At 32.7% G+C, this 12840-nt stretch overlaps 1 long non-coding RNA gene across 1 annotated transcript; it reads right to left on the bottom strand.

Moving 5' to 3' along the window:
• Nucleotides 1-10114: 10114 nt before the first annotated feature.
• LOC127121072 (uncharacterized) lies at nucleotides 10115-11594 on the bottom strand. The gene is made up of 3 exons (XR_007803300.1): nucleotides 11321-11594; nucleotides 10965-11083; nucleotides 10115-10831 (listed from the first exon to the last, which is right to left on the bottom strand). It is a non-coding gene; the product is annotated as an uncharacterized LOC127121072 (long non-coding RNA).
• Nucleotides 11595-12840: the final 1246 nt, after the last annotated feature.

The following is a 12840-nucleotide window of genomic DNA, read 5'->3' as shown; positions in this document are numbered from 1 at the left end:
ATGTGCAAACCTACTGATGTCACTAAAGACCATGTTAAATTAAGGTTGTTTGGGTTCTCACTGAATGGAAGGGCGAAAGATTGGTTGATTTGCCTTCTGAATGGAACAATTCGGACTCGGAAGGAATTGGAGGATAAATTCCTTGAAAGATTTTTTACTACTACCCAATTTATCGAACGCCGAGCTGAAATTGTTAATTTTGAGCAGCGGGAAATTGAGTCGCTTTATGACACTTGCAAGAGATTTAAACTTTCGCAAATGCCTAAATCATAACATGAATAATATGGAGCAGATGCAAAACTTCATCAAAGGTCTTAAGATTCAAACTCGCATGTTGTTGGATACTTTCGCGAGAGGTATTATCCGCCAAATGACCAAACTATAAGTAAAAGACGTCATTGAAAAGGTGTGTATGAATGAGTACCGCTCAAAAAGTGAGAGGTCGGTCAAGCTTGAAACTATTGGTACGCCAAAAGGTATATTACCTCTTGATACTCATATTGCTCTTTTAGCTCAGATTGAATTGTTGAATAAAAAGCTAGCTGAAAGCAACTTAGGTAGAGCTAACTTGAGTCAGGTACAAGCACTTAGGTGTGATTTTTATGGGGGCGAACATACGAATGAAAAGTGTTCATTGGAAGGGGCAAGTGAGGAAGTTCAGTTTGCAAATTTTCAAAAGAACAAACTGTATTCCAACACATACAATTCAGGTTAGAAATATCACCCAAATTTTTGTTGGAGCAATAATCGGAATTCCAATGCCAATCAAGGGATGCTACAAAGAAAACAAGTTCCATTTCAAAGGAATTCATCACAGTTGGAAGAGACTTTGTAGAATTTTATTAAGTCCACTCAAAGTATCTTTGAGCAGGTAACTAGGAACCATGATACGTCAATCAAAATTTTGGAGACTCAAATTGGTCAATTATCAAGATAAATAGTTGTGTGGCCAAGCTCAAGTGGAGGATTCACCAGTAACACCATTGATAATCCCGAGAATGAAACACGCAAGGTTGTGGAAATGGATTTTGGGGTGGTTACTAGAAAGGAAGAAGCTTAAAAGGTTAAAGATAAAAAATTGAGGAAAAGGACGGGGAAATCGAAAAGAAGGAGAGTGGAAATCAAGGTGACGAATAGGAAAGAGGAGTCACCCTTGATCACTTTATTAATAAAAAAATTCCTTGGAAGAGAACAAAGGATCAAACTTTAAATGAACCGAATCCACCTTTATCGGATTAAATAAAACTACCATATCCCATCATTAAGAAGAAATTGGTACAGGAGGATGAGATTGGAATGTTTAAAAAATTTAACGATATGTTGAAACAACTTCAGGTAAGTCTCTCTTTTCATGAAATTTTAGAATTAATTCCCAAGTTTTCTAAGTTTATGCAGGTATTGATGAAAGGTGGAAAGCAGAAGTTGACGCAAGAACAAGTCTGCATGGTAGAAAAAGAGGAGATGGTAGAACCGTCAGAAGTTCAACCAAAGATGAAGAATCCATGAGAGTTCAACATCACTTACACCATTAGGGGGATAAAAATCCCACATGCTTTATGTGACTTAGAATCTAGCATTAATGTCATGTCGCTGAGCAAATTTAAGGAATTAGAGATATGTGAGATCTTACCGAGCAACGTGACACTCACTTTGGTCGATTCATCTATGACTTGTCCGCTAGGTATTGTATAATATGTGCTAGTTCATGTCGATGGTTTGAACTTCTCTGCAAACTTTATGGTTATCGACATCAAAAATGAGTCGGAAGGGTTAGTGATTCTCGGACGCCCATTCTTGGCAACCGAGAAGGCAAAAATATGGTGTTTAATGCATATCAATGGACACCATGTGTGGAGGATCTAGATACTTACTATCAATTAAAAGAGAAAGGTAGTGAAGTTCACAAATGAAAAAAGGAATTTTCACTGGTGTGAGGATATCCTTTGCACCTGATGTGTTTTGAGCATTAAGCATCGAGCTATTGACGGAAACGAAGTGTTGGGTGGGAGGCAACCCATCAATTTTTAATTAGTTTTTGTTTTTCAAATTTATTTTATTTCTATTCAAGATCGTATCAAGAGGAAGTAGTTACTCAAGCATAAATTTTCTATGAAGATCTCAATTGTCTTTAATAAACAAGTTTGTAGTTGTTTATGTTTCTTTCAGATTGCAAGTTTAGCACTTTAGCATTGAACAATTGATCCAAAAGAAACTTGATCATCACAATAGCAACTAGCACCTTGAAGGTGGAGGATAAGGAAAGAATCAACAGACTTGTACTCAACCTACAGATACCTTATCTAGTAAGGTTTGAGCAAAATATTTCCATTGTTCACTTTTGTTTCTTTATGAGTGTATCCATGCATTATTCTTTTATCTAGTTTGATTTATTTCTGATTTAGTTATCTGGTTTGAACAACACACACTGAGGCAAAAAAATTTGTTTATAACTTTGAGCCTTTGTAAACCACCATTTAGTAACCGATTTATCCATTGCTAAACACTTTGAGCCTAAGTCTTTCTTTCGGTGACGTAGCCTTAAATTCTTAGTCAAATTACTTGAAAGATCTTTTCTTTCCATCCTCTATTTGGAGTTAGGTAGAAGTATAATTCTTAGAGTTTATGAAAAAATATTACGTTTGGGGTTGCTCTTGGAAGTGAGCAAAGTTTTAAGTTTGGGGTTGGCGTACTAGAAAATATGATCTAAAATTTCAAAAAAAAACTGTTGTGAAAAGGAAGTGGAAAAAGACACTTCTTCAAAAAAAAGAATGAAAAAAAAGAGAATGACATTATAAGAAGGATAAAAACTCTCTAGTACTATCAAAAAGGAATCAAAAGGTATGATGAACGAAGGAGAACTAAGAACCTAACTCCAAATATTTAAACCTACTTTCCTAAAAATATCTTACCCTGAGATAAGCCAAGTTACAACCTGAAAAGTTCTTTAATGTGTGTTGCGATTTTTATGATGATATCAATTAGAACATGATCAAGTTAAGTTTAATTGGTTTTACATGTTGATTGAGTGATCATCCTATCCATTGAGTGAGTTATAGTAAGTTGAGAAACAGGTTGAGTACTCGTCAATATTGAAGATGTTTTCTGAATTCACCAGATAGAAGTTGGGAGCTAGAACCATGATCAGGTAAAAGAAATGTTTAACTTGGTGATGTTCGATTATTATTGTGCAACTTGTTGTTTTTTGAAATATGCAGTTGCAGGCGAGTTACTTAAGGACAAGCAACGATTCAAGTTTGGGGTTGCGATGACAGTCCGTCATTACATATATTTAGTCAAAGAATCAGAGCAAAACAAGTGAAAGTCGAGTAAATTTGAGGAAGAATGACAAAATAATGAGGGGAAAATAGCTAAGTGTGCAAATTGTGGACTTAGTGAAAAATTGAGTGAAAAAGAGCAAAAAAGAGTGAAGCTTCAGAAATAATCACATTCACCATCGTGCAACATTGCAATTTAAAAATCATCTTACAATTTTTAGTTATCTTATTTTTATGAATAAACAACTATAAGTCTAATGCTTCCCTAAGAAAGGAATATATCTTATCTTCATCCAAAATCTTAAAATAGTAAGTCACATATTTATAAATCTAACATTATAATTTTTTATAGGTAATGTGTGACTCGTACTTGTACTTATAAATCTAACATTATAATTTTTTATCACCATCGTGCATGTGATAAGGCATTAAAAGTTGCATCACACGCGATGCAAGGTATCACACACGATGATCACTTTTCTAGGCTTTTTTCTGACGCGTTCTGGTATATTCTGATGCCTTTAAAAGGATAAATTCTACACATTTACAAGGGTTATGAATTTTGGAGACTAAAGCACGATTTGAAGAGCACACGTGGTGATTTTTAGCGAATTTCAAGCCATTGGAGGATATCTCTTCAAGGAACTTCTTATATTATTTTCATCTATCAATTATGGTATTATTTTCTGAATAATGAGTAGCTAAGCTCCTATAGATTAAGTTGTGTTATGATGAACCTTATTCAATCTTTTTGGAATTATATGCTGCTTTGACTTTGTATGAATCCTTTGAATTATAATCTTATTGAGTTGTTTCTTAATCTTATTATTTTTTATTTGAGACTCTCTATTAATATGATATTGGACACATAAAGATTACTGACCCTTAACATATATGTTGGACATATGGCAATTGTTCTACTTATGCTGGTTGAATAGAGATAGGAGATTTTGAGTAGTGGCATAAGGAATTAACTTTATGTACATAGTCTAATCCTTCTTACACTAATGGACTAGGAATAAGAAGCTCCAAGTGATGATTAGTGAGTTATTTCATGAGGGATCGGTTATAATAGTTTTGTTAATTCTTCGTGAGATTATAGGATACGATCATTAATACAAGGCACCATATATGAACAAAAGAGGATAAGAGGATTCGATACACAACCTAATCGTCTTAATATTTCTGATTTGAATTCGTAGTTGGTTTTTCGTCCTGAAACCTAAAGCCCTCATTTACTGTTTTCCTTTACATTGCACAATTGTTGGCTTGTTCGAACACAGTCCCTATGGATTCGATCTTTTATTACTATGCACTATCGGTACACTTGCTGAGAAGTCATCACCATGGTTGATGAATTTCAGCGGAACACTGTGTAACACCCTTATTCTCCAACGCATACTTATATTTAAATCAGGTATTTTTTACAATATTTCACATAGGATGTTACTGTTAGAGAATAGCCATCCAAGGCGCAGCGGAATTTAAAAATTTCTCCATTTAGTGATCCTTACGAATGGGCATGATCAGTGATAGAATCGTTACCTCTTGTGGCGATTCAAACCTTTGGTGCAGATCTCTGATAATGATCAAAACCTTTGATACAGATCCACGGGGCGATCACGAACGTTGAACGATGACAACGTCTCTACTCAGTCCACACGAACGGATTCCTTCAATCGCAGTGCTAGCTGTTATGAATGAAGGCTTTGAGTGAGAGAAAGAGGGAAACAAAATTCCAAGTCTCTACTTGAATTTCTGTCTGAGTGAATTAGAGTTACAATGCTTCTACCCAAGGGGTTCTATTTATAGAACCACTTGTGTGGGCTTCAAGCCAAAAAGCCCACTTAAGTGCATTTTGGCCCATATCTCATAATATGCCAAAATCACTTAAGTATTTGGTACCTTACCATATTTCGTCTCCCACTTAAGTGCACCGTACCTTACGGTGTTCCTTAATTATTCTATCTCTCATCAATCCGTCCTTTGTGTGTGACCCTATAGGTTTTCGCGACGTTGGCAATTATATTAAATCACGCATTTAACATAATAAACAGTGAGCGGTATCTAGCAACACATCACTGCTACCCAAGTCACGAAAATGTCATGTGATCTGACAAAACCTCCTGTGATAATAATTATGTGTATAATTACCCCTTTGCCCTTATGTCTATATTGAACACAAGGTATAGACCGTGTCACCCTTGTCCAGTTCAATATTGGGCCCATAAACATTTATCCTGTTACGCAGGATTGGCAAATTCCATCTAAGACACTCATGTCCCTCAGCATGCTTCGTGGAGTACCCATCAACTGTCTTTATGGTTGTCCAGTTACGGATAACGTTGGATCAGCAATAAAGCACTCGACTCTACATCTAGGATCCATAGTGGTTTCAGGTCGAAGAGTGGTATACACTATTATCACCATGAGAATAACTTATGACACTTTGCATAACTTTCTATATAGTATTCTCATAGCGGGTCAATCCGGTATAAATATTACTCCTAATATTCATACCTATGTTTAAGACTTGATAACTCTTTATCCATGATCCATGAGATGTGATCATCAGTCTACAAACATAATAGTCTTAATGCTTTAATGTTATCCCACTTCACATTAAAGCTCGACTACGGATACTTTAAGAATAGTGCCCTTATGTTTAATGTGTTCTCATGATTAAGTCATACTTAATACATTAAACGGACTATCTATTCTAGGGACTTTATTAATCAACCATAATAAAGAAAATGCCTTTTATTATTAATAAATAATTCGATACAAGTACCAAAAGTATTGGCCTCTAGGGCTTACACCAACAGTTACACCTCTCGAAACACACACACTTGTTGATCATGTAACACTTAATTTAAATAAACATGCAACATAATATTTTAATGCACACAATTGCACTTAGGATGTTTACACGACATCAATTCATATGATATGTACTTGGGATGTTTAAACCCCATAATAAAACTTTATATTATAATTAGAAGCATCAAATCGTAAGTCTTCTCCAAATGTTAATCGCACCAAAGCATAAACATACGAGAGCGTACATTGTCTCTCAGAAAATATCAACATAAAACAAAGAAAATCGCTCCCCCCAATGTTACACATCAGAGCATAATCAAAATTAAAACAACAAAACTAAAAGAAATAGCTCTATGAGATAGCTTCCAATCACAACAGTGTCTATGCTCTTGAGTATTTGCACGATGCACATGTAAATGCAATATTCAAATAGAAGGGGTGAGAAATCACAATAAATAATAACATGCATATACTGCAAGGTAGGATATTAAACACATATCATATTCTACACAATCTCAATCATAATATATCAATTACATTCCCACATCTAACTCATCAAATCAATCACAACGCAACAAATATATCTCAAAAAATGCACATATGACTCGTTATGCACTACAGTTCGTCTATGCAACTCTATGCATATGTATGTGGTACCCACTCAATATTTGATTCTCTCTGGAACTGGTCCCCTCTTCTGAACCCCTGAGTCCCCTCTTCTGAGCTCTAAACCCCCTCTCTGAGCTTGGGACAGGCCATCAGTCCCATTTTATGACACTACAACAAAAATGAGTTTAGACAACAAAGGATAATCGTGGTATAAACTAACAAAACCGTTGCCTAAACGTTTAAACTACGGTTTTCCAAATGTGGAATAAACAGTCGTTGCCTATACCCATAGAGAACGTTTTTTAACTTTAGCCTACACTAATACAAAGACGTCGCCTAAATATGTGAGTAAGCCACGATTTAGAGAGTTACTTTATACTGCGGTTTATTTTAGCCACAGTATTTTAACTGTTGCCTTATGTTTAAGCTACAGTTTCAAATATTAGATTTAAGCCACTCTTTATTTGGCCTCGGTGTAAAACCGTGGTAGTAGAATACTATTTAAAGAAAGTTACATATAATCTTATTTAATCATCATTGTCTAAGTTGGTATGAGGTATGTCGGACAAAACAAAAATCTGCTACATTAAATCATAATAATTTTATAAAATAATTATAAATATATTTTTAATTTGCTTAAAAAAATGTCTCACTTAACTATTACTCTTACATCTGTTTAAAAGAAAACATATTAGCTCAAAATTATGAAATATTTAGAGTAACTAGAAATAAATGTTATACCATAAAAGTCGTGATAAAATTAAAAGCATGATAACTTTTTATTTAAAACAGAGTTATATAAAGATATTTTTTTATTTGATTATAAAATTTATTAAAATATAATAAATTATACTAGAAGTATATTTTATTTTATACATATGTACAACAACCTATATATATTATTTGGCTATAAGAATTATTATGTATCATATCATATTCACAATTTTCTAAATAAAAACCCAAATTGAGTTAACTAAATAAAATTTTGTCTATTTTTTAAATATATAATGGTGCCACCGAGATTTAAATCCAGAACTTCACACATAATAAATTCTCTAGGATAAGTCCAATCCTAGTATAGCTATAAGAACTTATGTATTGTAAATAACATTTTAAAATACTTATGTTCAAAATCAATTGTCACCATAGCTTTCATATTGTAACAACCCAATTTTAGTATTTATTTCTTATATTATTATACTATTTTATTTTATTAATTTGGTGTGTTAATCAATTATTTAGTTGATATGAGATATAATGAATAATTGAATTAATTGACTTGGTGTGTATATTGTGTTGGTTGAATTTATTTGAACTAAATAGAGGTATTATAATATTATGTCTTATTGGGCCTAATAATTAAATTAGAGGTATCATTTCTTAAGCCCAAGTATAATACTAAGATAGTAAGAGGTGAGGAGAGTGGGAGGTAACACTCACTTGGTCACTTCAAGGCAACAAGAAAGAAGAGAGGAAAAGTAAGGAGAAGAGGGGAAGAGCAAGGGAAAAGCTAGGGTTTCCAGAAATTGAAGAGGTAAGGGGGAGAATCCTTATTATTATGGGTTAGTATAATTGGGTTAATGGGTAGAAATATGTTTAGGTTAAAATCCCTAATTTTTATGGTTTTGAAATTGTTAGGTTTTGATGAGTAATCTTTGATTTGTGACGATTAATTGCATTTGGAATGGATATATGGGTGAAATCGAGGGATAGATTGAGAATCCACTTAGTTTATTAACTTTCATTACAGTATTGGTAACGTTAACGGGTTACTTGCTGAAAATCTGTCCAGGAATTGAATTCTGTTTTCGTGTTAACGGGTTACGCAAAATGCGTTAACCGGTTACTTAGTTAAGAATCTGCCCAGGAATTGAATTCTGTTTTCCTGTTAACGGGTTACCCAAAATGAGTTAACCAGTTACTTGCTGAAAATCTGCCCAGGAATTGAATTCTGTTTTTGTGTTAACGGGTTGCCCAAAATGCGTTAACCGGTTACTTGCTGAAAATCTGCCCAGGAATTGAATTATGTTTTCGTGTTAACGGGTTACCCAAAATGCGTTAACCGGTTACTTGCTGTTGAAAAAGGGAAAATTGAGAACTTTTAAATGTTGTAACCATTTTGAAATAAAATCTAAGTGTGCGTGTTTGATGATTAACCTATATATGTGAATAATATATTTGTTATGAATGTGTATACGTACAATTGGTGGATAATTCATAGAGTTGAATTATGGTTATATGTGGAATGTTAAGATGGTAGAGATGATCTTAATTGCATATATTATTGGTATGTGTACATTCATTCATGGCATGGTCGGCTTTATGGTGGAAGCGGTGAAACTGTGGGTTCACATGGTAATAGACGTTGATCCTTTAATGGAAATAGGCGTAGAAGACGCTGATCCTTAATTGGAAATAGGCGTAGTGGCTTTGATCTTGTCCGGATCGGAAGCGTGGCTTGGATTCTAGATATTGAATCGGAAAGCGGTGAAACGTTGGGTTCACATTGCGGTACCCCATGCATAGAGTCACATGTCTTGCATTGAGTCACATTAGAGTTATGTGAAGATTGAATATATGCATTGATGTGATTGTTATGTGTGTATGAGATATGGTAATTGAATTTGGTGATGTCTGGATACATGACTTGGTAAAATATGTGATTATGTGATAATTACCGTTATGTGTATATTTAGAAATATAGCATTGAATTTTAATATTATACTCCTTGAGTTGTGATGTATGCTTGAAACATGTGAAATAAATATTGATTAGTATTATTTACATGGTTATACAAGGTGTGATGAATTCATTTAATTGTTGATTTAATCATTGTGCTTTATTATACTTCTTCATAATTATTCGAATTCTCACCCTTCTGTTTGAATGTTGCCTTTACATGGGCATCGTGCAGATATTCAAGAGAAGTATTGCTGAAGTAAGTGGAAGGTAGCTTACTCGAGATTTAGCTGGAGAGTTTCCGTGTTTTGATTTTAGAGACTAGGTAGTGAGTCAATGCTCTGGTCATGTAACACTGGGTAGATTAGTAATATTGAACTCATATCTTATTTGGATATGTATTATGTTATTACTTGTGAACGTGTTTAATTGAAGTTGTTGTTTGAGAGGCCATAGTGCCAAATGTTCTGGATATGGTTTTATTTTATCTTGAGGAGATTATTGAGAGATGATCATGGTATGGGACATGAATCATTTTACGAAATACATGAGTATTCATTATTTTCCGCTGCGAACGCATATTCTTGAATATTCATGATATTTGAAATGTGTTATTTTAAAAGACCAGGTGTATTGTATATTGATGATGAATGATGTTTGGTTTTTGAAAGCTTTTAGTTTTTGGAAACGTCGATGTGACGCCCTTTTGTTTATATGCGTGCTTATTCACTCTGATTATATGTTAAGTATTTTGGGGTATAAAAAGGGGTGTTACACATATCACCCGACACTAATACCAATCATATTTGCATCCAAAATGCTATTCCTAAGATATCAAATATCAAATGCCTAAAAAATTTCACATGATCCTCTTTGCAACAGTAGTTGTGACCAAGATTAACATTGTAGACATTGACCAAAAATTGAGTCAAGAAAAGTGCATACTCAATTTGGTAACGTTGGCTCGCACTCCAATTGTTGAAAGAGACCATACCTCTGAGTTTGACTTGGGTGTCGACTATAGGTCATTTCTTCAACACATGTTTATACTGTTTTATGAGCATGATGGTGGATGCATGACCAAACCATCTAGAATACATTATGTAGAATCCATGAACAAACCAAGAAGATAAAGGTCATAAACTTATCATGGATGGATGATACGAAGCAATTTACAAACTAAAAATCCTTTTTTGCAATAGATCCAAAATATCATTTGCAAATATGAAAATATTTATGAATAAAAGGTGATTTTTTTTATAAAGGAATGATATTGTCTACCTTGCTTGATTCACAAAGAGAAAATGAAAGCTTATTGTTGGTGTTGATTACAAAACTTTGCAAATGGAGATGGAAACATTAACGAAAGAGAACTAGGATCATTTCCTTCTCCAAAACAAAACTTGCTTGGTTTCCTTCTTCAGAGATTAAAAGTAACATAGAGATTCCTGCTCAATTTATCAAAATCATAATTCACTTAAAATTTCCCACAGTAAGAAGACAAAACACTTTAGAAAGATAACAGGAGCATCATGGCTACTGAATTTCGCAAATAACTTTACAAAAACCTGTTCTACATACCTGCAACTTCCACAAGAATTCAGAAGAAATCCACCACAATTAGTGATTCACTTCCTTTAGACTTTTATAAATTTAGTCCAACAAGACATAGTTTTTTTTTACTATGGTTGGAAACCAAGCTAAAAACCAATTGGGAAATATAATCAGGGTCAAATTCCTGAATCCCCAAACTATCTTCTAACAATTTTCCTTTCACAATTGCAATTACTAATGAAAAATTGAATTTTAAACCTATGCCCACAACCTCACCATATTGGAATAGAATAAATGAATGGCCAAACATAATCAACAAATTAAATTGAAAGAAGCATAGTTCTTAAAAGAAAAAAACAATTAAAATCATACTTTTTTATTACCTTTATCGGTTCCCGCTGTGTCATCAAAGAGAAAGCCTAATCAGGTATCTTCCCTTATATTTCGGTGTAATTAGGTTACAAAACAGCCTCTTGCACTGTAGAATCAAGATGATGAAGAGAAAATCTAGCAACTACGGCGGCCTCGAAAGGAGAGAGATAGTTTCATGGTTGCCTGAATCTAAGAGTAGATAAAAGAGTTTCAGCGGCTAAAAGGGTTTCAGGGTCGCGTAAATCTGAAAGTAAGGATAATGGTTTGAAGGAGTCTGAGCGAAGAGATGGTGGTTTTCTTTTAATATTAAACTAAATAATCTTTAAGATTTTTATTTAATAGAATTAATTTTATATTTTTAAAACTGCTCTTTTATGAAAATATATTTTAAATAAGAGTAATATTCATGTTAATCCACTTGTCATAAATTAAAAAAATTAATTGAAATACTCATTATTAATAAATTTTGTATAAAAAATCAATATATTTTCAAAAACTTTCCAAAAACGTTTAAAAAAAATTAAAAACAATTTTAATTTAATTATATAAAATTTTATTAAAATATATTTAAACATAATCCAACCAAATCGTCTCATTTAAATATTAGCGAGATATTTCAAAAATTAGTATATAAAAATGATACTAATTTGATTATCCTGATTATATAAGATATGTATAAACTAGAGTTATAAATAGTTATTAATTTCTTGTTTTAATTGATTTAATTGTAATTTGTATTCTCTTATTTTAGTTCTTTAAGTGAAATTTTATTACAATATATTAAAAAAAAAGATGTTTGTATGATTTTCATACGGTAATTTTTTTATATTGAAAAATTATTTTTATATTCATAAAAAAAAATAATTATAAAATAGCATGGTTACTTAAAGTTTATAACTATTTCTTTTTCAATAAAAAATAGTATCTTTTGATACAATTTATAACCAATCTAAAATTGAAAGAAAAATAAACAAATATAATATAGAATCAGATAGAAAAAGAGGAAAAACATATATATTAATTAATAAAATTAATGAGATAAGGACATATATAAAACAATTTGCTGATTCTAATATATTTCCTTTAAGATGTGATTTTATATGTGAAATTTATAACCTACGCTATTTACGTTTGGTCTATTACCAAAAGCGTAGCCTTTTGTAATAAATAAGAAAAGACAACAAGTCTAGAGCGTAGCCTAAATATCTACGTTGCATATTCTTTATATAGGCGACGGTTGTGTAATACCCACACTAAAAATAGTGTGGATTATAGGGAATATGGGACGATTATTTTCAAAAATCAATAAATTTGACAATGCTTTGTAAAGCGCGGCCTATAACACTTTAGACTACGGTTTTGTAGCCGTTGTCTATTCTTCCGTTGCCTAAAATCAAAAATATTGTAGTGTGAACTAACTAACATGTCTCTTGACACAACTCAACATGAATATATGAACATATTAACAAAATTCAATGCGTTAAGATCCTTCTTCTGATCCTAACATACGTTATTGACAAACTCGCGTAAT

This window comes from Lathyrus oleraceus, chromosome 2 (assembly GCF_024323335.1).
Source record: "Lathyrus oleraceus cultivar Zhongwan6 chromosome 2, CAAS_Psat_ZW6_1.0, whole genome shotgun sequence".
Taxonomy (NCBI): domain Eukaryota; kingdom Viridiplantae; phylum Streptophyta; class Magnoliopsida; order Fabales; family Fabaceae; genus Lathyrus; species Lathyrus oleraceus.
The sequence above is the reverse complement of the archived record's forward strand: the minus strand, read 5'-3'. Positions and strand labels throughout refer to the sequence as shown.